Here is a 22,792-nt window from a genome sequence, read left to right as displayed (position 1 = left end):
ACCCCAACGTTCATTGCAGCACTATTTACAGTAGCCAAGACATGGAAGCTACCTAAATGTCCACTGATGGATGAATGGATAAAGAAGATGTGGTACATATATACAATGGAATCTTATTCAGCCATAAAAAGAATGAAATAATGCTATTTGCAGCAACGTGGATGGACCTAGAGATTATCATACTAAGTGAAGTAAGTCAGAAGAGAAAGACAAATATCATATGATCTCACTTATATGTGAAATCTAAAATACGACACAAATGAACTCGTCTACAAAACAAAAACAGACTCACAGACATAGAGAACAGACTTGTGGTTGCCAAGGGGGAGAAACAGTGAGGGAGGGTTGGATTGGGAGTTTGGGGTTAGCAGATGCAAACTATTAAATATAGGATGGATAAACTACAACGTCCTACTGTCTAGCACAGGGAACTATATTCAGTATCCTGTGATAAGCCATAACGGAAAAGAAAAAAGTTTTATTTATAGGTTCCATCCCTAACTGAGCTAGCCCATCCCCTCCCATGTTTCTAAGTGCAGCCCGAGGCTGCAGACTTCCCACCGTGGTCTTCAGCTCCAGAGCAAGCCACCTGCGAACCACCCACATCTTCCCAGGGGCTGGCAACTCTCCTTTGCTACTGATTCCAAGACACATCCAAATAGCAAAAATGTGACCATGAAAAGAAACTCAGGCATGTTCAAATCAGGGAAATAACATTCTTAGCTCTGTTCAGTACTCGCTTAATTTTACAAGAGCTTAGAGTTACAAAAAAGTTGCAAAGATCTGTACAGAGTGTACAGAGTGCCGTGGACCCTGACCCAGTACCCCTATTTCCAACTCATTAGTACCTTAGTGTGACATGTTTATCCAACTAAGGAACCAAGATGGATACATTGTTATTAACTAAAGTCCACACTTTATTAGAATTTCCCTAGTGTTCCCCTAACATCCTTTTTCTGTCCCAGTCTCCTCTGGGCTGTGACATTTCTCAGACGTCGCTGGGTTTTGATACCTTGAAAGTTTTGAGGAGGACTGGTCAGGTGTTTTGTCCCTCAATTTGTTAGTCTGTTTGTTTTCTGATGTTTTCTTATGGTTGGTCTGGAGTTATGGGGTTTGGGGCGGAAGACCCAAACAGAGATAAAAATGCCATTCTCCTCAGGTCACATCAAGGATACACACCATCAACGGGACTTATGACAAACGATTTTACCCTTGATCACCTGGCCAGTATCGTCTTTTTTTTCTTGCTGCATTGGGTCTTCGTTGCGTGTGGGCTTCTGTAGTTGTGGCACGGGGGCTCAGTAGTTCTGGCTCCCAGGATCTAGAGTGCAGGCTCAGTAGTTGTGGCCCACGGGCTTAGTTGATCTGCGGCACCTGGGATCTTCCCGGACCAGGGCTTGAACCTGTGTCCCCTGCATTGGCAGGCGGATTCTTTTCTTTTCTTTTTTTCTTTTGCAACCAAAACGTTAATCCCAAGGATTCTCACAAAACATATTACAAATGACAGCATGAAAAAAAAAATTGCACAGTAACTCAAAGTTCAGCTCTACAATATACTCTTAATCTGGCAGGACATTGGTATCTTGATAATCTCAAATTTCCAAAAAATATTACAAAGAGCTATGTATTCATGTACAGCAATCACAGAGGGGACGTATGACCTAACTCAAAGGTAAACTAACTTCCTTGAAACTTCTTAGATTTTAAACTCCCTGGACAATCTCTTGTCCGGTGTGAAGACTAGTGGAATTTTTAAACCTCTAATCTAGGGTAAGGGTGCGGCTTTCATTTTTACCTGCTGGCTTGGGTTCACAGCACCTTTTAAAGACTGCTTGCTTAACTACAGCTGCATACCATATCCCAGCTACAGAAAGTCTTTTCAATGTTTGCCAGTGTTGTTTCCATAATAGTAAACATCACACTTTAGGTGGGCAGGAGTTAGAGTTTTATTATCAGTCTAGGCAAGACCAAAAATTCAAAGCAAGTTCAATTTTGCTTAAGGGAACATTGTAAGGTAACAATTCTTCATATTACATGCCTCCCAGGACCCATTTCAAACCATAGAGAATGACACCTTTATGTGTCACTGTCCCAAGAGACAAACAAATGTGAACAACTAAAACATTTAAAAAGTGCACCAAGCTTCGGAAGTCTCAAACAAAACTTGAATTTTCTGTACATACTCCTGCCAAATGAAGTTATTGCCTGTACACCACTCCTCTTGCAAAGTGGTCTTCTATTTCCTTTCATCTGACCTAGATCGGCTAGGAGACCTAGAGAAAGATCGGGACGGCTTGTGATTTCTCTCTTGGGACAGGGATCTCTCTCTTCTCCTATATCTAGAAAGGGACCTGCTCTGGCTGACGGAGAAGGCTCTCCATCTTGGAGATGTGCGGGAGGTGGAGGACTCCTCCTCCCATAATCATCTCGAGGGCGACGACCCCAAGAAGGAGGCGGTCACGATTTCGACTTCTCTTTTCCCCATTCGACAGGTCCACTCTTACTCGGCAGCCACATAGTGTTCTCCCATCTAGTTCTCGGACAGCATCGGCTGCATCTCGGGGATCTTCACATTCAACGAGAGTGAAGCCGGGAGGGTTTTTAGCACCCCACACACTTCAGAGTGGTCCATAATAGCCTAAAGCTCGTTCCAATTCAGCCTTGTTACCACTGTTTCCAAGATTCCCTACATAAACTTTACAGTCCAACGGACAGGAATCACGTTGCAAGACCCTCGTGGCTCCTGGGTTTCACGGGCCACAGGGTGGTCCCGGGCCTCTAGAATCTGGTAGCTGAATCTGCTCGCACAAGCTGTCCTGTGGGGATGCGTTTTCCCCTATGTGTCCAGCCCGGGGCCCTGCTCTCTTGGCCCGGCCTCCCGGGTGAGAGGGTGAACCCCAGCTCCCTGGAGCAGACACTCAGAGCCCTGGTGACCGGACTCACGGCTGACGGGGCTGGAGCGGCGGCTGGACACGTGTGGCCAGCCTGGTGGTGTTTGGCCCCGTCTGCAGTTCCAGTTCCAGCTGAGAAAGAGCCTCCCTGTGTTACTTTCTCCTGGTTGTGTAAGGATCCCCGGTGTCATTTGACAGAAATGTAGACGGTGTGTTCTTTCTCTCTTTTCTCCCTGCTTCCTCTCCTCCCTCTCTGCCTCCCTCTCTCCCTGTACCTCTTTCCCTGTTCCGCTCTCCCTCTACCTCTTTCCCACTCCCTCTCTGTCTCTCCCTCTGTCTCTTCCTCTCTCCCTCCCTCTCTCCCTCTCCCTCCCTCTCCCTCTCTCTTTCCTCTCCCTATCTCCCTCTCTCCTCTCTCCCTCTTCCCTCTTCCTCTCCCTCTTCCCTCTGCCTCTTTCCTCTGCCTCTTTCCTCTCCCTCTTCCCTCTCCTCTTTCCCTCTCCTTCTCTCCCTCCCCCTCTCTCACTCTCCCTCTCTCCCCCCTCTCTCTCCCTCTTCCTCTCTCCCTCTCCCCTGTCTCTGCCTCTCCCTCCGTCTCTCCCTCTGGGAGGGAGTGAGGGAGATGGAGAGATGGAGGGAGCGGGAGAGTTGGAGGGAGAGGGAGAGGGAGAAGAGGGAGGAGAGGGAGGGAGGAGACGTCTCTCCCTCCCTCCCTCCCTCTGCCTCCCTCCCTCTCCTCTCTTTCCCTCTCCCTCCGTCTCTCCGTCTCCCTCACTCCCTCTCAGAGAGGGAGAGACGGAGGGAGAGGCAAAGACAAGGGAGAGGGGGAGAGGGAGAGAGGGAGGGGGAGAGAGAGGGGGGAGAGAGGGAGAGCTCTCTTCCTCCCTCCCTCTCCCTCTCTCCTCCTTCTCTCCCTCTCTCCCTCACCCTCTCTCCCTCTCCCTCCCTCCATCACTTTCCCTCCTTCTCCCTCTCCCTCTCTCCCTCCCAGAGAGGGAGAGACAGAGGGAGAGGGAGAGGGGGGAGACAGGGACACGGAGAGGGAGGGAGGGAGGGAGGGAGACAGAGAGGGAAGCAGGCACCCTCTCGCCTTCTCCCTCTCCCTACCTCCTTCTCCGACTCCCCCTCTCCTCTCCCTCTGTCTCTCCCTCTCCCTCCCTCCCTCTAGGAGAGGGAGAGGGAGAGGAAGGGAGGGAGAGGGAGAGAGGGAGGGGAAGGGAGACGGAGAGGGAGAGACGTCTCGCCCTCCTTCCCTCTCCCTCCCTCGCCCTTTCCCTTCCTCTCTCCCTCTCCCTCCCTCTGTCTCACCCTCTCCCTCCCTCTGTCTCTCCCTCTCCCTCACTCCCTCCCAGAGAGGGAGAGATGGAGGGAGAGGGAGAGACGAGGGAGAGGGGGAGAGGGAGAGAGGGAGGGGGGAGAGAGGGAGAGGGAAGAGGGAGAGTGGGAGAGAGGGAGAGAAGGAGGAGAGAGGGAAAGGGAGGAAGAGACCTCTCTCTTTCTCCCTCTCTCCGTCTCTCCCTCTCTCCCCCTCTCTCTCCCTCTCCCTCTCTCCCTCTTCCCTCTCTGCCTCTTCCCTCTGCTTCTTTCCTCTGCCTCTTTCCTCTCCCTCTTCCCTCTCCTCTTTCCCTCTCCTTCTCTCCCTCCCCTCTCCCTCTGGGAGGGAGTGAGGGAGATGGAGAGATGGAGGGAGCGGGAGAGTTAGACGGAGAGGGAGAGGGAGAGGGAGAAGAGGGAGGAAAGGGAGGGAGGAAACGTCTCTCCCTCCCTCCCTCCCTCTCCTCCCTTTCCCTCTCCCTCCGTCTCTCCGTCTCCCTCACTCCCTCTCAGAGAGGGAGAGACGGAGGGAGAGGCAAAGACAAGGGAGAGGGGGAGAGGGAGAGAGGGAGGGGGAGAGAGAGGGGGGAGAGAGGGAGAGCTCTCTTCCTCCCTCCCTCTCCCTCTCTCCTCCTTCTCTCCCTCTCTCCCTCACCCTCTCTCCCTCTCCCTCCCTCCATCACTTTCCCTCCTTCTCCCTCTCCCTCTCTCCCTCCCAGAGAGGGAGAGACAGAGGGAGAGGGAGAGGGAGAGGGGGGAGACAGGGACACGGAGAGGGAGGGAGGGAGGGAGGGAGACAGAGAGGGAAGCAGGCACCCTCTCGCCTTCTCCCTCTCCCTACCTCCTTCTCCGACTCCCCCTCTCCTCTCCCTCTGTCTCTCCCTCTCCCTCCCTCCCTCTAGGAGAGGGAGAGGGAGAGGAAGGGAGGGAGAGGGAGAGAGGGAGGGGGAGGGAGACGGAGAGGGAGAGACGTCTCGTCCTCCTTCCCTCTCCCTCCCTCGCCCTTTCTCTTCCTCTCTCCCTCTCCCTCCCTCTGTCTCACCCTCTCCCTCCGTCTCTCCCTCTCCCTCACTCCCTCCCAGAGAGGGAGAGATGGAGGGAGAGGGAGAGACGAGGGAGAGGGGGAGAGGGAGAGAGGGAGGGGGGAGGGAGGGAGAGGGAAGAGGGAGAGTGGGAGAGAGGGAGAGAAGGAGGAGAGAGGGAAAGGGAGGAAGAGACCTCTCTCTCTCTCCCTCTCTCCGTCTCTCCCTCTCTCCCCCTCTCTCTCCCTCTCCCTCTCTCCCTCTCCCTTGTCTCTGCCTCTTCATCTCTCTGTCTCTGGGAGGGAGTGAGGGAGATGGAGAGACGGAGGGAGAGGGAGGAGAGGGAGCGAGGAAGAGGGAGAGAGGGAGGGAGAGAGGGAGGGAGAGAGGGATAGAGGGAGGGAGGGAGAGATGTCTTTGTCTTTCCCTCCCTCCCTCTATCACTCTCTCCCTCTTCCCCCTCCCTCTCCTGCTCCCTGTCCCTCTCCCTCCCTCTATCCCTCTCTCCCTCTCCCCCCTCCCTCTCCTGCTCCCTGTCCCTCTCCCTCCACCTCCTTCCCTCTCTGGAGAGGGAAGGAGGTGGAGGGAGAGGGAGAGGGAGAGGGAGCACGAGAGGGAGAGAGGGAGAGGGAAAGAGGTATAGGAAGAGCGGAACAGGGAAACAGGGACAGGGAAAGGGGGACAGGGAGAGAGGGAGAGGGAGAGGGAGAGCAGAGCAGGGAAACAGGGACAGGGAAAGAGGGAGGCAGAGAGGGAGATGGAAACGGGGAAAGGGAGGGGGGACGGATAGAGGGAGAGGGAGAGAGGGACAGGGAAAGAGAGACAGGGATGGAGGGAGGGAGAGAGGGACAGGACAGGGCAAGAGGGACAGGGAGAGAGGGAGGGAGAGAGGCAGAGGGAGAGATGGAGGGAGAGTGAGAGGCAGGGAGGTAGAGGGAGGGAGGGAGGGAGGGAGACAGAGAGGGAGACAGGGAGAAGGGCTGATGGGGGCTCCCTCCCCCTCCCATCCTCTGCCCACTGCTTTCTCTTTTTTCTGCTTCAACAAACACCAGGCGCCTTTCAGATCAGCCCTGAAGTCAACGTTGATGCTTGGGACGGCCTGACCTCCCCGCTGCCTTCCAGCCCAGGACCACAGCTGGGAGATGAAGTCTGCGGGGCCCTGGGGGGGGGGCAGCGGCGGCGGAGGTGGTGGAGGCAGGCACCTCCTCTGACGCCCAATCTCTCCTCGTTTACGAGGCAGCCGCCAGCTCCCCTCCCTGACTCCCCAAGATTTGGGGCCATTTTAATATGTGTCGATAATGCCATGAGCTACTATTTAACTTTTCCACGAGGACCCATCTCCCGAAATGCAGTGGTTTTCAGGCTTGGCTGCACTAGAGAACCCCCAGGGAAAGGAGAGACGTCTGTACCTCCCTCTCTCTCCCTCTCCCTCCGTATCTCCTTCTGGCTCTCTCCCTCTCCTTCTGGGGTGATGCCCGATGAGCTCAGATTCGCAGATGTTCCCCCCATCCCCTCTCTGTGCCTTGCGTGGGGCCTGGGCCTTCTCACTGTGGCCCGGGAACAGCCTCGACATTCAGACATCGGTTCCTGCAAGGACACTTGCGTTTGGTCCATACCGCATGTGGCTGCAGTCTGTGCTTCTCCCGTTTAGCATCTTCAGTAGATGGGGGCTGTGCATGAGCCCTTCATCTTCCCCGCAGACACCACTGGTGCTTGCTCGGCCTCGCGGGTGATGTCCACGGGGGACAGACCTGTGTCCCCACCTTCTTGGGCTGCAGACAGGCCACGTTGGTCCTGTGGTGACTGGGGGCTCCCAGGAGAACACCACCGCAGACCCAGAGAGGTGGCCCCAGAGAAGGTGGCGTACGCCTGGGGCCAGGCCTCACCAGCCAACCACGGGGCACCTGCAGCAACAGGTCTCTCGCCGTCCAGGGGCTGGGTGTTCGGGCGCCGTGGGGATGAGCTGCTGTCTGCACGGCAGCCAAGTTTGTATTGTTGAGCCCGGGGAGGCCCCTGGGTGGCTCCTGGAGAGCCTGGTCACATTTCTTCCTGCCCTTGGCCTTAGAGCCCATCATGGTTCACGCCGTTTCTTGTTCCAAAAGGACCTGTGTTCATAAAGACCACATGTTAGGACAGCACCAAAGTGTCTAGAAATCCAGGCCAGGAGGAGGAGGGAGGGGGTTTGGCTGTGCCCGCCAGTGGCCTGAGAGCCCTCCCACCCACAGAGACCTGGCCCGGGGCCTGTGGGGAGGGCGTGGCCCACGGTCCCCAGCGCTGGCTGTCTCTGGGTTCCAGGAGAACTGCGCGATCCTCGGGGAGCTGGTAAGGCTGCAGGCTCAGAAGTCCCGCCTGCTGGGATTCAGCACGCGAGCCGACTCTGTGCTGGAGATGAACATGGCCAAGACCAGCCAGGTGGTGGCCACTTTCCTAGGTAACCCCGCCTCCCCGAGTCCCAGTGGGGACGGGGGTCAGGTGGACCTTGACTGGACGTGGTGCTGCCTGAGACCCCACTGTGTCAGCCCTTGGGGGTCGCCTTCCCCAACCCTTCATTCTGCCTCGAGGGGCGTGGGGTGGGGGGCGGCTGGGCGGCTGCCACAGGGACATAGCTGAGCCTCTCCCCTCCGCCCGCAGATGAGCTGGCCCAGAAGCTGAAGCCCCTCGGGGAGCAGGAGCGGCCCTGATCCTGGAGCTAAAGAAGGCTGAGTGCCAGAGGCGGGGCCTGCACTTTGACGGGCCCATCAACGTCTAGGACCTGCGCTACTACATGAACCAGGGGGAGGAGACGCGCTACCACGTGGACCAGTACCTGCTCAATGAGTCCTTCCCCATGCAGGTGGTCACGCGCGGGCGGCTGGGCATCTCCCAGGAGCTGCTGGGGCTGACCTTCGACCTGGAGGAAGGCGCCAACATGCGTCACGAAGATGAAGATGTGAGGCTCTACACGGTCCGGGACGCGGCCTCGGGCAAGGTCATCCATCAGCAAGTTCTACCTGGACCTCTACCCTCGGTGCATGCGTGGGGGAACCTGTCGGCCGTGGGCCGGGGCTCCTCTGTGGTAGCGGGGCCTCACCCGCGTCCCTCCCCAGGGAAGGGAAGTCCGGGCACATGGCCTGCTTTGGCCTGCAGCCGGGCTGCCTGCAGCAGGACGGGAGGCGCCAGATTGCCATCGCGGCCATGGTGGCCAACTTCACCAAGCCTACGCCCAACCCGCCCTCCCTGTTGCAGCATGATGAGCTGGAGACCTACTTCCATGAGTTCTGGCAAGCGATGCACCAGCTCCGCTCCCAGGAGGGTGCGGGCGAGGGGCTGAAGGCAGGGGGCGGGGAGGGCCCGGGCTCTCCCGTGGTCCTCAGGCAGGCCCTCGCCACGGGATTCTTCCGCTGATGTCACCCCGCACGAGGAGACGCTCTCGGTGTCAGTTTCCATCATCAAACCCCACGCACTGGGCGCGTAAACAACGGAAGTGGATGTCCTCGAGACTCTGGAGGCTGGAAGTCCCAGATCAAGGAGTCAGGACTGGTTCCCTGCATGTTAAATACAGGTATTCAAGAGTTGCCTTTAAAAAAGACAAAATAGAAGAAAGGAACGTTGCATGCAAGGCTGGTGACAGGCAGTGATGAGAACCAGAGGTTAGGCTCTGGGGCCGGGAGCACCACGCCCTGTGAGGCCCTGGGGCTGCTGCCAGTCTCGGTGGAGGCTCAGCAAGTCCCAGTGACTTCCCAATGTGGGGGGGGGTCCCCAGATGAGCGTCTGGGCCCAGGACCCAGTGCTCGTTCAGTCTTCCTGCAGTCAGCCCTTCGTCCTGAGAGCGATGCTCTCACAGACTGCAACCGGAGCGCGTGGGGACACTTTACTGAGCTGTGCAGCCGTCACTACTGCCCTGTTCTGGAACATTTCCCTCACCCCAAAAAGGTCCCTCACGCCCTTAGTTATCATTCCCTCCCCTCCCCTGTCCCTGACAACCAGGAACCCACTCTGACTCTGTGGATCTACCTGTTCTGGACGTTTCCCCTCAGTGGGGTCACACCCTGTGTGTCCTTCTGTGTCTGACTTCTCTCGCTGAGCATCGTGTTCTCAGGGTGCATCCACGTGGCAGCGAGTGGCAGGGCTTCACAGCTTTGCGTGGCTGCGGGCCGGAAAAAAGACAAACGAAAAGAAGGGCACGTTGCCTGCGACTCTGGTGACAGCCGGGGATGAGAACCAGAGGGTAGGCTCTGGGGCCGGGAGCGCCGCGCCCTGTGAAGCCCTGGCGCTGCTGCCAGTCTCGGCGGGGCACGGGCAGCGCCGTCCCCCAGGAGCTGCTGGACAAGCTCATCAAGTCCCGGCTGGCCAACCCCCGTGCGGCCGGGCCGAGGGAAAGGAAAGGGGCTCCCGGACCGCCCGGCTGGAAAGCACGGCCTGGACACAGTGCCAGCGCCCCCGTCTCCTTCCTCCCGCCCTCCAGGCCTCTTCAACCTGCGCCAGATCGTCCTGGCCAAGGTGGACCAGGCCCTGCACATGCAGACGCCCTCGGACCCGGCCTAGGACAATGCCCGCCTCTGCCAGGAGATCCTCAGGGTCCCAGCCACGCCAGGTAGCCAAGCACACGCCGGGCCCACCTTAGCGGTCGGTTGGCGGCTACTGCCCAGTTCAAGAGGATCCTCTGGTGGTGTGTGAAGGGGGACCGACTGACGGGCTCTGGTCGAGGCCCGCTGACCTCTGGCCTCTTCCTGCCTGGGTTCCTGGGCTGGTCCCTCCAGCTGTGGCGCGCGGAGTCCGAGGGTGGGCTGGGCCTATCTGCACGTGCTTTCTGGAGAGCCTGGAAGAGGCAGGAGAGGGCTTCATACCCCGGACGGAACGCGTCGACGAGGTTTGCCCGTGCGTGTCGGTGCGGAGACGCAGTTCACTCCCTCGAGAGCGCTTTAACCCGCGCTCTCCCCGTGCTGGAGGGCGAGCCCTGACTCATCCCTCGGAGCCTCGGGCAGCTGTCCCTGTAAGAGGCTTAGGGGTGAACCCTCGTGAGCTTCAGCAGAAAGTCGGCAAAGATTGAATTGTGTCCCTCCACTGAGTTGCCAGCAAGGTCCCCGTTTTCTAGAAGTGTTGGGCCAATACTCCCTCTAGTGGCAGGGGACTCAGACAGGGCTGCTTTGAGGCCCCAAGCTCTGGGCTCTGGGGAAGGGGCACGGAGCGGCCAGGGGGCCGGGCAGGAGCCTCTCCGCGTGTGTCCCAGGGACCCACCTGCCTGCGACTTTCGGCCACCTGGCAGGAAGCTACGACGCCCAGTCCTATGGCTACCTGTGCAGCGAGGTGTACTCCGCGGACACGGTCCACACACTCGTTTCAAGCAGGAGGGCGTCCTGAGTGGCAAGGTGAGAGGCCGGCCTGCCGTGCAGACCAACACGGAGGTCCTTGGCCTGGGCCTAGATGCTTGTGCCGCCCGCCTGGGCCTGCCAGGCTCTGAGGGCCCTGCCCAGAACCCCCTGCTCCCCTGCCCTTTGTTGAGTCACAGCAGAGGTGGCCACACCCACACCCTCCGTGAAGGGGGTGCTCCACCCTCCTGCAGCCCCGCCCCCTCTCCTCAGGTTGCCATGGACTACAGAAGCTGCATTCTGAGGCCAGGGGGCTCCGAGGATGCCAAGGGCATGGTGAAGCTCTTCCTGGGTTGTGACCCCATGCAGGACGCCTTCCTCCTGAGCAAAGGGCTGCAGGTTGAGGGCTGCAAGCCGCCGGCCTGCTGACGGCACGGGGTTTTGCCCCCCCGGGCGGGCCGGGTGCCTTAGCGCCCCGTCGGGGCGGGGGAGGGGCCGTGTGTCCTCCCAGCCCCCGAGTCCCCGGCGGCCGGCCTAGGCCAAAAGTCTCCACCTGGAAGTGTCTGGAAAGCCTGGCATCAAGGCTCCCCCTTGTTGCACTAATGCAATCCCTTCCTGGGGAGCTTTCCTGGTAACAAAACGGTTCTTTGAAAACGCAGCCATTAATAAAAAAGACTCTACTCCTGGTCTCTGCCTGCCGTCCCTTCCACCACAGGAGTGGCATGGGGGCCGTCACACTGGGGGGAGTTCTGACCTTGGTCGGGGATCAGCCCTGGGGCCGTGGTGACGCGTCTGGGTCACTGGGAGACGGCTGAGCTGTGGGGTGAGTTCAGACGGGGATGGTGCCCCGCACCCCGACCGGGCAGGCTCTCCAGTGAGGGGGTGTCAGTTTCCTGCCGGCCTCTCGCCCGTCACTGTTTGGCATCTCGGGGGCTGTGACTGGCTGGAGCTGGTTCTGGCGGTGGGCACAGCTGCGGGAAGCCCGGCTGTGGCTGTCCCTGTCCCCGTGTCCTGTCCTCCTGCTCACGGCCGGCCGGCTGGCTCCCTCTGGTCATCGGCAGCTGCTGAAGTCTGGACCACAGCAAGGGGCCGCCTTCCTGGGTCCTAGCAATTCTTCCCAAAGGCCTTAGGGATGTGTTTTGGTGGCAGTAGGAATTCAGAGAGGGTGCTGCACCACTGGAGCGGTAGGGTGGCTCTGGACCGTCCCGTGTGTCCTTCCCTGGCCTTTGAGCTCCTTGGGAGCCCTGCCTCCACAAAGGACGCCAGGCAGCGGAACGAGGGCGCGGGCGGCGCCCCGACCTTCTCCCCGTGGCCCAGGCGGGCAGGCCGTGCCACGCTCTGTCCTCTCCTCAGCCTGCCCGCCCGTTCTGTTGTTATTTTACCGAAGAGGACACAGACATTCAGAGAGGCTAGGGTCCATGCCTGAGGTCTCATATCCAGTAAGTGTCAGAGCCGGGGTTTGAACCCAGACAGCCTGTCCCGGAGACCGCGCCCTTACCTCTACACAAACCACCTCCTGGTTCCCTTTATTAGCACAAGACTCATTTCCCTGACAAGCCCAGGCCCCATAAAGGCAACCCTGCCTCCCCCACGTGACCAGCCCTTGCCAACTACTCACCCCAGTGGCAGAGGGACGAGCCACACAGGGGACCCGCCCATCTTGGCCATGGGGACACAGACACCCACTCACACCCAGAAGGACCTCCTCTTTACCTTAGGCCACACGCCCATGCCGAAGGAGCTGCTGTCTGCCAGCTGGTGCAGGTACAGTTCTGTCCTGGAAACAGAGAAGGGACCAGAAGTAAGGGAGGACCCACCCACACCAGTGGCCTGGCAGGGCAGGTGGGCATCATGGCACGGGGCTCCACAGAGTGCCCCAGGTGGCCCCGGGGTCTGCCTCAGGCCCTGGCCCTGCCTCCCGAATATTCCTCACTTGCTGCCCTCAATGGGCCCTTCTTAAGTGAAGGCCTTCCAGAAGCTTCCTTACTCCTCAGTTACCCTGCTCTGAAAACTGGGAGTTTCCTCCCTAATCTGCCCTCTCTCCAAAGGGTAAGGTGCCCCTCTGGCCTTAGCCAGGAGGCTCAGGACAGGTTGGGCCTGCCCTTCAGACGGGGGTGGAAGGCAGGAGACAAATGATGGGGGACGCAGAGGCAAATTGAAAATTATCACCCCTCGCCTGGGGTGAGCACTCCCTGGAGCTTCACTAGATAGAACCTTACTCATTCGTTCAACAGATGAGGAAACCAAGGCTCAGAGACAGGGAGCCACATGTCCAAGAATTCCCAGGAGTCAGCGAGGGGCAGAGATGACTCCCTGGGCCACCTCCCCCAGAAGGCCCTCCCAGATGAGTCTTGTGGCTTCTCTGCTGTTCCACCTGGTGCCTCCTCGCCCTGAGCTACCTCAGGTGCACCCAAGGCTCTCACAGAGTTTAGGAGCTTCTGGAAGATTTGGGGTCTGCTGTTCCTTGCCCACCTCCCACGCTGCTGTCAGAACCTGTACCAAAATGTCACCGTCACAGCAGACATCCACCACCACCCCCCAGCGTGTATAAAGAGCCATATGTGAATTATCTCACTTAATCCTGTAAGGTCAGCAGTCAAGGTACTATTTCCACTTTACAGAGGAAGAAACGGAGGTTCAGAGCAGGTGACACCTGGCCAGGTTCACCCAGCCCAGGAGCAGTACCAGGCAGCAAGAATCAGAGGCCAGATTCCTAACCACTGGGCTCCACTGCCTCTCACCTCTGGGCAGAGGCAGGGCTGGGGCCCTGGAGAGCGGAGGCCCTTTGTCTCACTGCCCTCGGCTGTCCCTGCTCAGCCCAGTCGCTCACCTGAGAGCCAGGTCCAATCCGGATAGCATCTGGGAGAAAACCTCGAAACTGCCTTCCCCTTCCAGCTGCCGGGCCACGTGGCTCTTCTCCAACAGCATCGTCTGCCAGGGGAGAGGACAGGCGCCGGTCAGCACGAGGCCCCGCTAGGCTGCCCGCACACCCCCACCAACCCCCAGGCCCACTCTTCGAGGCAGCACCTCAGGCCCCAACTTGGCTGGACGCCTCCAAATCAAAACGTGCCAGGCCTTTGTCTCACTGATTCAGCGTCCACGCAGGCAATCAACGAATGCAACGGGCTCATTCCGATGAAGGAATCCAAGGGTACTAACAATTAACCCAGAGCCGCCCTCCAACACACTCTTATGCAACCGAAGCCCTTAATAACTTGACCCACATGGTGATGCACGGTAGACTTTCAGGGCCGGGACAGAAAGGGATTTATCGTGCACCAGCGAGTCTGGGTATTCTCCTAGCTCCGCATACAAACAACCCTTCTCATAACCTAATCCTGTTTTCTGTTCAAACAGAATGTTGGCGGGGGCGGGGGGGGGGGGGAAGGGGAGGAGCCAGGTGATTTCAGAGAGAGGAACAAACAGGCCATGTGCCTGTCACACACGGGCTGCCGCAGAAGGCCAGCGAGCGCCTGTTTAATTTCAGCTTACGCTTTTAAGACCCAGCTAATGAGCGGCTGAATTATGTATCTACTCATGAATATTTCATCCCTGTGATACTCCGAGGCACAGACGAGCTGGCCTGCTCCGGGAGGAGATGTCTGGGCACTGAGTGAGGTGGGGAGGAGCTGGCCTTGGCCTGGGGAGCGATGACCATTTAGACACATTCCAGGGTCCCAGCTGGAGGCGTGGGCCCTGCTGAGTGGGGCTGAGGCTACTGCAGCCCCAAAGAGCCCCCTCTCCCTCCCACCCAGAGGCCTCACCTGGAGCTGGGCGGCCGTGACTCGGCCTGTGGCGTTCAAGTCCAGTGACATCACCATGGAGCACCGGGTGGCACGGCGGCTGTGGCCGGTGAACACGGAGCCAAAGGCCCGGAGGACAGTGAAGGTGGCTCGAATCTTCTCCACTGGTGGGGCACAGACAGGGCATCACCCGTGGCCCGGGTGCTGCCACCCCCACCTCTCACAGGACCCCATTCTGGCCCCAGGCCCCAGCAGGGGCCCCTCCACTCCCCCAACTCAGCTCTAAGCCACACCTCTTCCGCTGCTGGGCTGGCCCTGTGCTGCAAGCAGGGGCGCGGGGTGAGCAAGAGTGAGCCCAGAAGGGGAGATACACACACCTAGGATTGGTACGATCTGAGTGACAAGGGCTGCCCTAGGGCCTCCTGGGCCTGGTGGAGTCTAGGAGGAGGGCAGAGCATTAACATTCTTGGACCTGCTGTCGGGGAACGCCCATCACAGCCAGCTCAAAAAGCCCAGCAGTCCCAAGCTTTTTAACATAACTATTTAACAAGCACCCACTATGTGCTAGGCACCTGGATACAGCCTAGCCTGACTCCCACTCCCCCAACACACACTTTCAGCAGATCTACATTCTGGGAGGGCCTCTCCTTGCTGTATCCCCAGCTCCTCACAGGGCTCTAACCTGGGCCAGGTGCAGAACAGGTGATCAATAAAGCATTGGAATAAGCCCAGTGGAGAAGCAGGATAGTACAATGGTTAAACAAGCTTGAATATGGCCTCTCCCCGTTGTTAGTCACCTGATTTGGAGCGAATAAATTAACCTCCCTGTGCCTCAGATACCCCATCTATAAGATGGGGGTAATAATAGTACTTACTTACCTCATGTGGTTGCCACAAAGACTAAAAGATTTAATAATGTAAAGTGCTCAGAACATGCTCCAAATGTGGTGGTGTTAGTATTGTTTGTTATTATTAGAAAAGCAATACTGCCTGGGCCATATATTCTCAGCAGGGGGAATACTGCCCCCAAGAGGGCAGAAACTGATTCTTGAGGATGGGGGCAGTTTTCCTTTCTTATGTATAGAATAGAGCACAGATACACACACACACACACACACATGTCTGTGTGTGTCTGTATATATATACACACATACACACACACTGCATAAACAAATATATGGTGAATCTATGGCATTAACTTTTCACGGTGGGAGACGATTAGGAGAAAGAACAACTAAAAAGGCTCCTCAGAGGGGCAACAATACATTGAGGACACTGGCCCAGGGGTAACAGCTCTGGAGCCAAACTGTCTGTGTTTGAATCTCGGTGCTAGGATGTATGAGCTGTGTGGCCTTGGGCAAGCTGGTTAACCTCCCTGCGTTTTAATGGCCTCATCTATAAAATTCAAATAATAATAATGTCTACCTTATAGGGATGTTTTAAATAATAAATAAGTTAACCTGCTTGGAATAGAGCCTGGCGCGTAAGTCCTCAGCAAGCATTTACCACGATCCCCATCAATATTGTAATTATTATCACCAACTGACACTATTTTTTATTGAAGTATAGTTGATTTACAATGTTGAAACTCTTTCTTTAATGCCCAGCTCAAACATCATTTCCTCAAGGAAGCCCCCCGGCCCCTTCTCTGTGCTCCCTCCGCCTCTCCCCTCCCCAGCTCGGCCAGCAAGCGGTGCAGAGCATTGGAGTCTGGCACAGATGAGCAGCTGAGTCTCCCTTCCGGCTGTCAGTGCCTCCTTGTCTTTGTTTTTACTTATCGGGTCCTCTGCACAGTCCAGTGGGCTGTGCGCTGCACAAGGACACCACACCTAAGGGCACAGCATTTATATCAGATAGCCATAGGCCTGTATACTTATTAGGATGATGGCCCAGAACGTGGTGGTCAAGTGTTTGGTTCTAACAATGTCAATGCGTGACGACGGTTCCACATGTGGCAGTGAGTGTCTTAGGCAAGGAGTACCTGTTTCTAATTCACACAAAAGTACCCAACAGACTAGGGGTGGCCCTGCCCAGAAGCCAGCACAGGGTCTGCACACAGGTGCTCAGTGAACGCTAGCTGAGCAGATATAAGAAAGAGCCGCCCAGCACCCCCTCTGACTCTCCCTTCCCTTCCCCCACGCCACCGCCCCCACCACGTCCCAGCTGCACGTCACCTGGAGACCACTGTACCTGAGACCCTGCCATCCACACTGCCTGCCATCCCCACCAGGTGCTCCAGGACCTGCTCGCAGCAGGTGGTCTTGCCAGCACCGCTCTGGCCCAGGGCCACGATGCTCTGGTCCCTCTGCTGGCTCAGCAGAGCCCAGTACGCCCGCTGGGCCAGGGAGCCAACGTGGGCGGGTAGGCCATCCCAGCAGCTCCTGGGCACCTGCAGGAAGAGCGCCGGCATCAGCCTTCCCACCCGGCCGGGGCCCAGGGAGCACTCCACAATGCTCCAACCCGGCCTCAAGCCCAGATCCACGTCCATGCCTCCCATCCTACTCCAGCCTTGTCAGAGACGTCGTGCGTTTTTCTGGGGAGAGCCCAGCCTGGAGATCTAGTCCTGCCACTGGCTCGCTGTGAGTCCTTGGGCAGCCTTGGACCCTGCTCTGAGCCTGGCCTCTTCTTCAGCCAATGAGAGGCTTGAACTAAAGCTGCATTAGCTCATGGGGCTCATCTCACTTGCTACACAAAGGACTGGATCGTACCTGTCTGAAATGAAGCAGGTGGATAAAATGGCTCAATTGATGAGTGACGTCTGCCATGGAAACAGAATGGGGCATGGGGGAATTGGCGGTACGTGTGCTATGTATTTGCTATAACAGATTTAGATACCGGAAGCCCCTTTGACTTCATTCATTCATCCATCCATACATTCATTCACTCAGTAAAAAAAAAAAAAATTCATTGAGTGTCTACTACATAGCAGGCACTAACCCAGGCACTGGGGGCACAACACTACTCAAGGCGAATAAAGGAAATCTCTGCCAACCGTGAGGAGATATCATTATACACCTATTAAGATGGCTAAAAAACCGGTTTTTAATTTTTTTTGACACACTACCAAGTTCTGGTTAAGATGCAGAGCAAGTGGAATTCTCCCACAATGCTACACAATACAGCCACTCTGGAGAACAGCTTGGCAGCCTCTTTTACAGTGATACGTACACTCGTCATCCAACTGAGCAACCCCACTCCTAGGTATTTACCCAAGAGAAATGGACATTTGTGTTCACCAAAAAACCCTCTGTCACTGGTTATATTGAGTAGGTATTCAAAATCATCAACAACCTAGAAACAACCCAAATGTCCCTCAACTAAAGAACTAAGATAACCAACCACCCTGGTTTTAGCACTGAAAGTCCCATGTCCCAGAAAAACCATTCCCTCCCACGGAAACCAGGACAACTGGTCCCCCTCCGAACAGATAAACAAAGCTGTGCAATAAAATACAATAGAATAAAAGAACTAACGGCTCACAGCTGCAACAATATGGGTGAATCTCAAATGCGCTGTGCATTGTGATAAGTGGAAGAAGCCGATTCCAAAGGTTACACGCAGTACAATCCCATTTATATGACTTTTCAGAAAAGGCACAACTAGGGAAAAGGGACAAAAGAACAGATTAGTGGCTGCCCAGGGCGGGACATGGGGGAGGGGATGACCACAAGGGTATGGAGAACTTTTGGGGGTGATGGGAACTGTCCTGTAATTGACGGCAGAGACAGTTTCACAACTATACGTGTTTGTCAAAAACTTACAGAAGTGAACACTAAAAAGGGTGACATTAACTGTATGTAAATTATACCTTAATAAACCTGACTTAAGACAAAAAAAGCCCTGCCTGTAGAGCTTGCTTTCCTTTGGGAGAAGACAGATGATAAAAAACCAACTAATTAAATTATACTCAACGGGAGTCATTTGAAAGCCATGAGCTTGGATGAGATCACCAAGGAAGTGGGCGTTTAAAGAGGGAGACAGAAGAGGTGTAGGGATGGGGCACCCAGACTTGGAGAGATCAGGGACCAGCAAAGGAGGCTGAGAGGGAGGGCCAGCGGGACAGAAGGAAAACCAGGAGAGCGGAATTCCTGAGCTGCGGAAGGGAGTGATGGCAGGAGGAGGGAAGGACCAGCCCCTGAAGTGCTGCTGAGGGTCAAGTCAGAGGAGGCCGGAGAATTGTCCACTGGGCTTGGCAGCATGGAGGTCACTGTGACCTTGACAAATGTCTGCTTAGCGTGGTTTTCAGGGAGAACGGAAGAGGGCGGTGGAGGTAGTGAGGGCAGTAGAAAGGCACCAAAGGGAGCAGGGAAACGGGCCTGGCTGGAGGAGGACCTTGGAAGCCCAGGATGCTAAGCGGGTGACAAGTGGGCTAGCATCCACCCTCCCAGTGGCTTGGCAGGACCAGGGGCACAAACTCCGGTGTGGCGGCCCTCCCCCTCCCCGAACCCCCAGCCTGGGGCTAAGGAGCACCCCCAGTGCACTGTTGGCCTTTCCTACCCCGAGGCCCCCAGGAACAGCAATGAGTCCCCATCCTGACACAAATCAAAAGGCTCACAGACCTACTAGAGAATGGACCTGAGGATATGGGGAGGGGGAAGGGTAAGATGTGACAAAGTGAGACAGTGGCATGGACATATATACACTATCAAACGTCAAACAGAGAGCTAGTGGGAAGCAGCCGCAGAGCACAGGGAGATCAGCTTGGTGCTTTGTGACCACCTAGAGGGGTGGGATAGGGAGGGTGGGAGGGAGGGAGATGCAAGAGGGAAGAGATATGGGAACATACGTATATGTATAACTGATTCACTTTGTTACACAGCAGAAACTAACACACCATTGTAAAGCAAGTATACTCCAATAAAGATGTTAAAATAAATAAATAAATAAATAAAAAAGGCTCAGCAGGACCCCAAACCTGGCAAAGTAGGACAAGCCGCCACACTGGCTGGACACAGCCTAAGGGAACGCAGCGGGCAGGGGGTCCTGAGGTCCGAGCCTCGGAGCCACCTGCCGCTTTGGAAACATAAAGTTCAAGGGCCAGGCTATCCCAATCGTCAGCCTTCTCAGGCCTGCAGGGGAACAGGGAGGATTCTGCAGACCCAGGCCCCACAGTCACACACAGGTACCCCCTGCATGCTTGCACACGGGCATGCTCAAGGGCACACGCACCCAACAGCTGCAGAGGCCTCTGCACACAGGTGTGCCCATCTACACCCCACGCAGTCACAGCACACTCACCCCAAAAGAGGCCTGCACCCCCAGGCACGCACCCAGCTCCCAGCCACCCGGCAAGCCCAGACCCCCAGTGAGAGAGGCCCCCAGCCCTGCCTGGAGCCCTCCTAGCCCATCTTCAAGGAGGCCTCAGTCCCAGCCTCACCGCAGGTCTCTGCTCCCACCTGGTGGCCATTTGAGGAACCAGAGGGGACTCAGCCAAAGACAGAAGGAAGCTGTGGGTGTGGGAGGCAGCGTGACTTGAGGGGGACCCACGCCCACCGCAGGGTTACAGGGGCTTAGGGGGATCACGGGACTCAAGTTCCTCCTACCAGGTTGGGTCCCAATCCCCGCACTTTTAGGCTCTTTGACCCAGGCCGTGTAGCAGACGCCGCAATCGAGGACAGTCACGGTCGAGAGAACTGGGCTTGCGGAGAGACCTGTGACAAACACCCCTCCCAGGGGCCCCTAAGGAACCAGAGCAGGCTCTCGGGGCCTTGGGCTGCAGTAACAGAAGCACAGCCTGCCTGGCAACGGAGGGGAGAGTGCAGCGTCGCCCTTCCAGGCTAATGAGAACCTACTGTATAGCACAGGGAACTCTACTCAATGCTCTGTGGTGACCTAAATGGGAAGGAAATCCAAAAAAGAGGGGATATATGTATATGTATAGCTGATTCACTTTGCTGTACAGCAGAACTACGCTCAAATAAAATTAATTTTTTAAAAAAGGTGCCTTTTGTTATGTTAATGAGGTGACTTTTGGAAAGCAAAATATATATGAGATGACCAAATATATATATATATATATAATATTTTTTTTCCTTTCTAGATTACCAGTTTATTATAAAAAGATCTAACTCAGGAACAGCCATATGGAAGAGACGCACAGGGCAAGGTATGGGGAAAGGGGTGCAAAGCTTCCATGCTGTCCCACCTGGCACCTCCCTGGGTACACCAATCCAGAAGCTCTCCAAACTCCATTCTTTTTTTTTTTTTTTTAATAATTTTGAAGAACGTTTTTTTAAAATTATTTATTTATTTATTTATTTTAGTTGTGTTGGGTCTTCGTTTCTGTGCAAGGGCTTTCTCTAGTTGTGGCAAGCGGGGGCCACTCTTCATCGCGATGCGCGGGTCTCTCACCATCGCGGCCTCTCTTGTTGCGGAGCACAGGCTCCAGACGCGCAGGCTCAGCAGTTGTGGCTCACGGGCCCACTTGCTCCGTGTCATGTGGCATCTTCCCAGACCAGGGCTCGAGCCCGCGTCCCCTGCATTGGCAGGCAGACTCTCAACCACTGCGCCACCAGGGAAGCCCCAAACTCCATTCTTTTAATTTCACTGAAGCTTCGTTATGTAGACAGGATTAACTGATTCAACCTCAAGCCCCTCTCCCCTTCAAGGGGGTGGGGGGGAGGGTGGAAGAGACTGAAAGTTCCAATCCTCTAATTCTGGTTGGTTCCCCTGGCAACCAGCCCCTTCCTTAGGGGCTTTCCAAAAGTCACCTCATTAACACAAACTCAGGTGTGGTTGAAAGGGTTTTGTTATGAATATCAAAAGACACTCCTATCTGGAAATTCCACGGGGTTTAGAAGTTTTGTGCCAGGAATGAGGGACAAAGACCAAATATATATTTTATTATACCTACTGCCTAATACTAAATCTTACTGCTAATAAGGTAAGTACAATTAAAACGATAGTGAAATACCATTTTCACCTATCCAATTGGCCACATGGAAAAGTTTGATATTACTCTGTGTTGGTGAGGATACTGGGGAACAGGCAATCTCATACACTGCTAGCTAGTGCAAGTATGAAGGGCAGCATCTGCTGAAATTTTCAATGCATATTTCCTTTAATCCAGCAAGTCCACTTTTGTGGGCAATTCAGAACCCTCTCTAGAATAAGGGTCAGCAAATTTTTTTTTTCCAAAAAGGGCGAAAATGTAAATATTTTAAGGTTTGGGCCACGTGGGAGATGGCCAAATATATATTTTTGGTCCGAATGACCAAATATGTATTTTTCTTCATAAATCACAATATTGCACCCAGCTCAATAAAAATCTCCAAATGCTTTGCACATCAGCTGGCTTTGACAAGTCTTCACCTCTCCCCCCACCCCCTTCCTCTCTCCCTAAATCATGCTCTGAGTGTTTCTTGAAGAAATAGAAAAATCTTGGCTCCTCCAGCACATTGCCTCTCCACTCTCCATATTTGTGGTTGCCTCACTGACCCAGGTTGGCCACACGTCCCTTGCCAGCCACCTTACAGCCTGGTGAGATCCTGGACCTCCCAGATGGGCCTCCTGGCCTAGGGATGACCAGTAATATTTCTCTCAAATGCTAGCATCTACTGATCTGTAGTTGGGGACTGCCTGGAGTGTTGTATTGAGAAGGATCCTGAGCTATGGCTGAACTAGCAAGAAAGTGTGTGGTGATTGACTAGCAATGTCTGCCATGGGCGCAGGAATGGTTCGGAGTGGTGCCTGTGCCAAGTATTTGCCATTTCCAGCCTGGGGCTTCCCCTGCCACAGTGAGGCAAGAGGCTGGTCAGTCTTTTGCTGGGAGGCTCCCCTGACTGCTCCATCACAGGGCTGTCTTTCTACCCCTGCTCCCTTGCTACCTGGAGTTTTGCTGTCTAATACGGCAGCCACTAGCCACATGGGGCTATTTCAATTTAAATGAATTAAAATTAAATTAAAACCTCAGGGGCTTCCCTGGTGGCACAGTGGTTAAGAATCCGCCTGTCAATGCAGGGGACACGGGTTTAAGCCCTGGTCCGGGAAGATCCCACATGCCTCGGAGCAACTAAGCCCGTGCACTACAACTACTGAGCCTGCGCTCTAGAGCCGGTGAGCCACAACTACTGAAGCCCACGCACCACAACTACTGAAGCCCGCGTGCTACAGCCCGTGCTCTGCAACAAGAGAAGCTACCACAGTGAGAAGCCCTCACACCACAACGAAGAGCAGCCCCCGCTCGCCGCAACTAGAGAAAACCCGTGCACAGCAACGAAGACTCAACGCAGCCAAAAATAAATAAATAAATAAATAAATAATTTAAAAAACACACACGTAAGATGATTTTTTTTAAAAAAGATCTGTATGTAGAACACTGAGCACCTAAGGGCTCGATTATGGGCTGTTATCATTCAAACGGGACTGATACAGAACTTTTCAAAGCTTCTGCTTCTGAGGTTTACACGTGCTGCTATGCCTAAGCCGGAAACTGATCATCACCATCTTTACATCACTTTGTGAAGTCATAACAATGGTGTTATGCATCTAGGGTTTTACAGGCAGTCCCAATTTCACATATTTAACACATTCTC

The 22,792-nt window shown here is 55.4% G+C and overlaps 2 pseudogenes across 2 annotated transcripts; one reads left to right on the top strand and one right to left on the bottom strand.

Annotated features, from left to right (window-relative positions):
* Positions 1 to 2,236: 2,236 nt before the first annotated feature.
* LOC309617440 (serine/arginine-rich splicing factor 3 pseudogene) lies at positions 2,237 to 2,723 on the bottom strand (annotated as a pseudogene). Its single transcript has one exon. The product of its transcript is annotated as a serine/arginine-rich splicing factor 3 pseudogene (transcript).
* Positions 2,724 to 7,516: 4,793 nt separating this feature from the next.
* On the top strand, positions 7,517 to 10,944 carry LOC309617383 (thimet oligopeptidase-like; annotated as a pseudogene). The gene is made up of 7 exons: positions 7,517 to 7,658; positions 7,859 to 8,234; positions 8,314 to 8,509; positions 9,508 to 9,565; positions 9,672 to 9,800; positions 10,437 to 10,575; positions 10,789 to 10,944. The product of its transcript is annotated as a thimet oligopeptidase-like (transcript).
* The last annotated feature ends 11,848 nt before the right edge of the window (positions 10,945 to 22,792 follow it).

This window comes from Balaenoptera borealis, assembly GCF_965194805.1.
Source record: "Balaenoptera borealis genome assembly, chromosome: 1".
NCBI lineage: Eukaryota > Metazoa > Chordata > Mammalia > Artiodactyla > Balaenopteridae > Balaenoptera > Balaenoptera borealis.
Note: the sequence above shows the minus strand (reverse complement) of the source record. Positions and strands in the feature narration are given on the sequence as shown.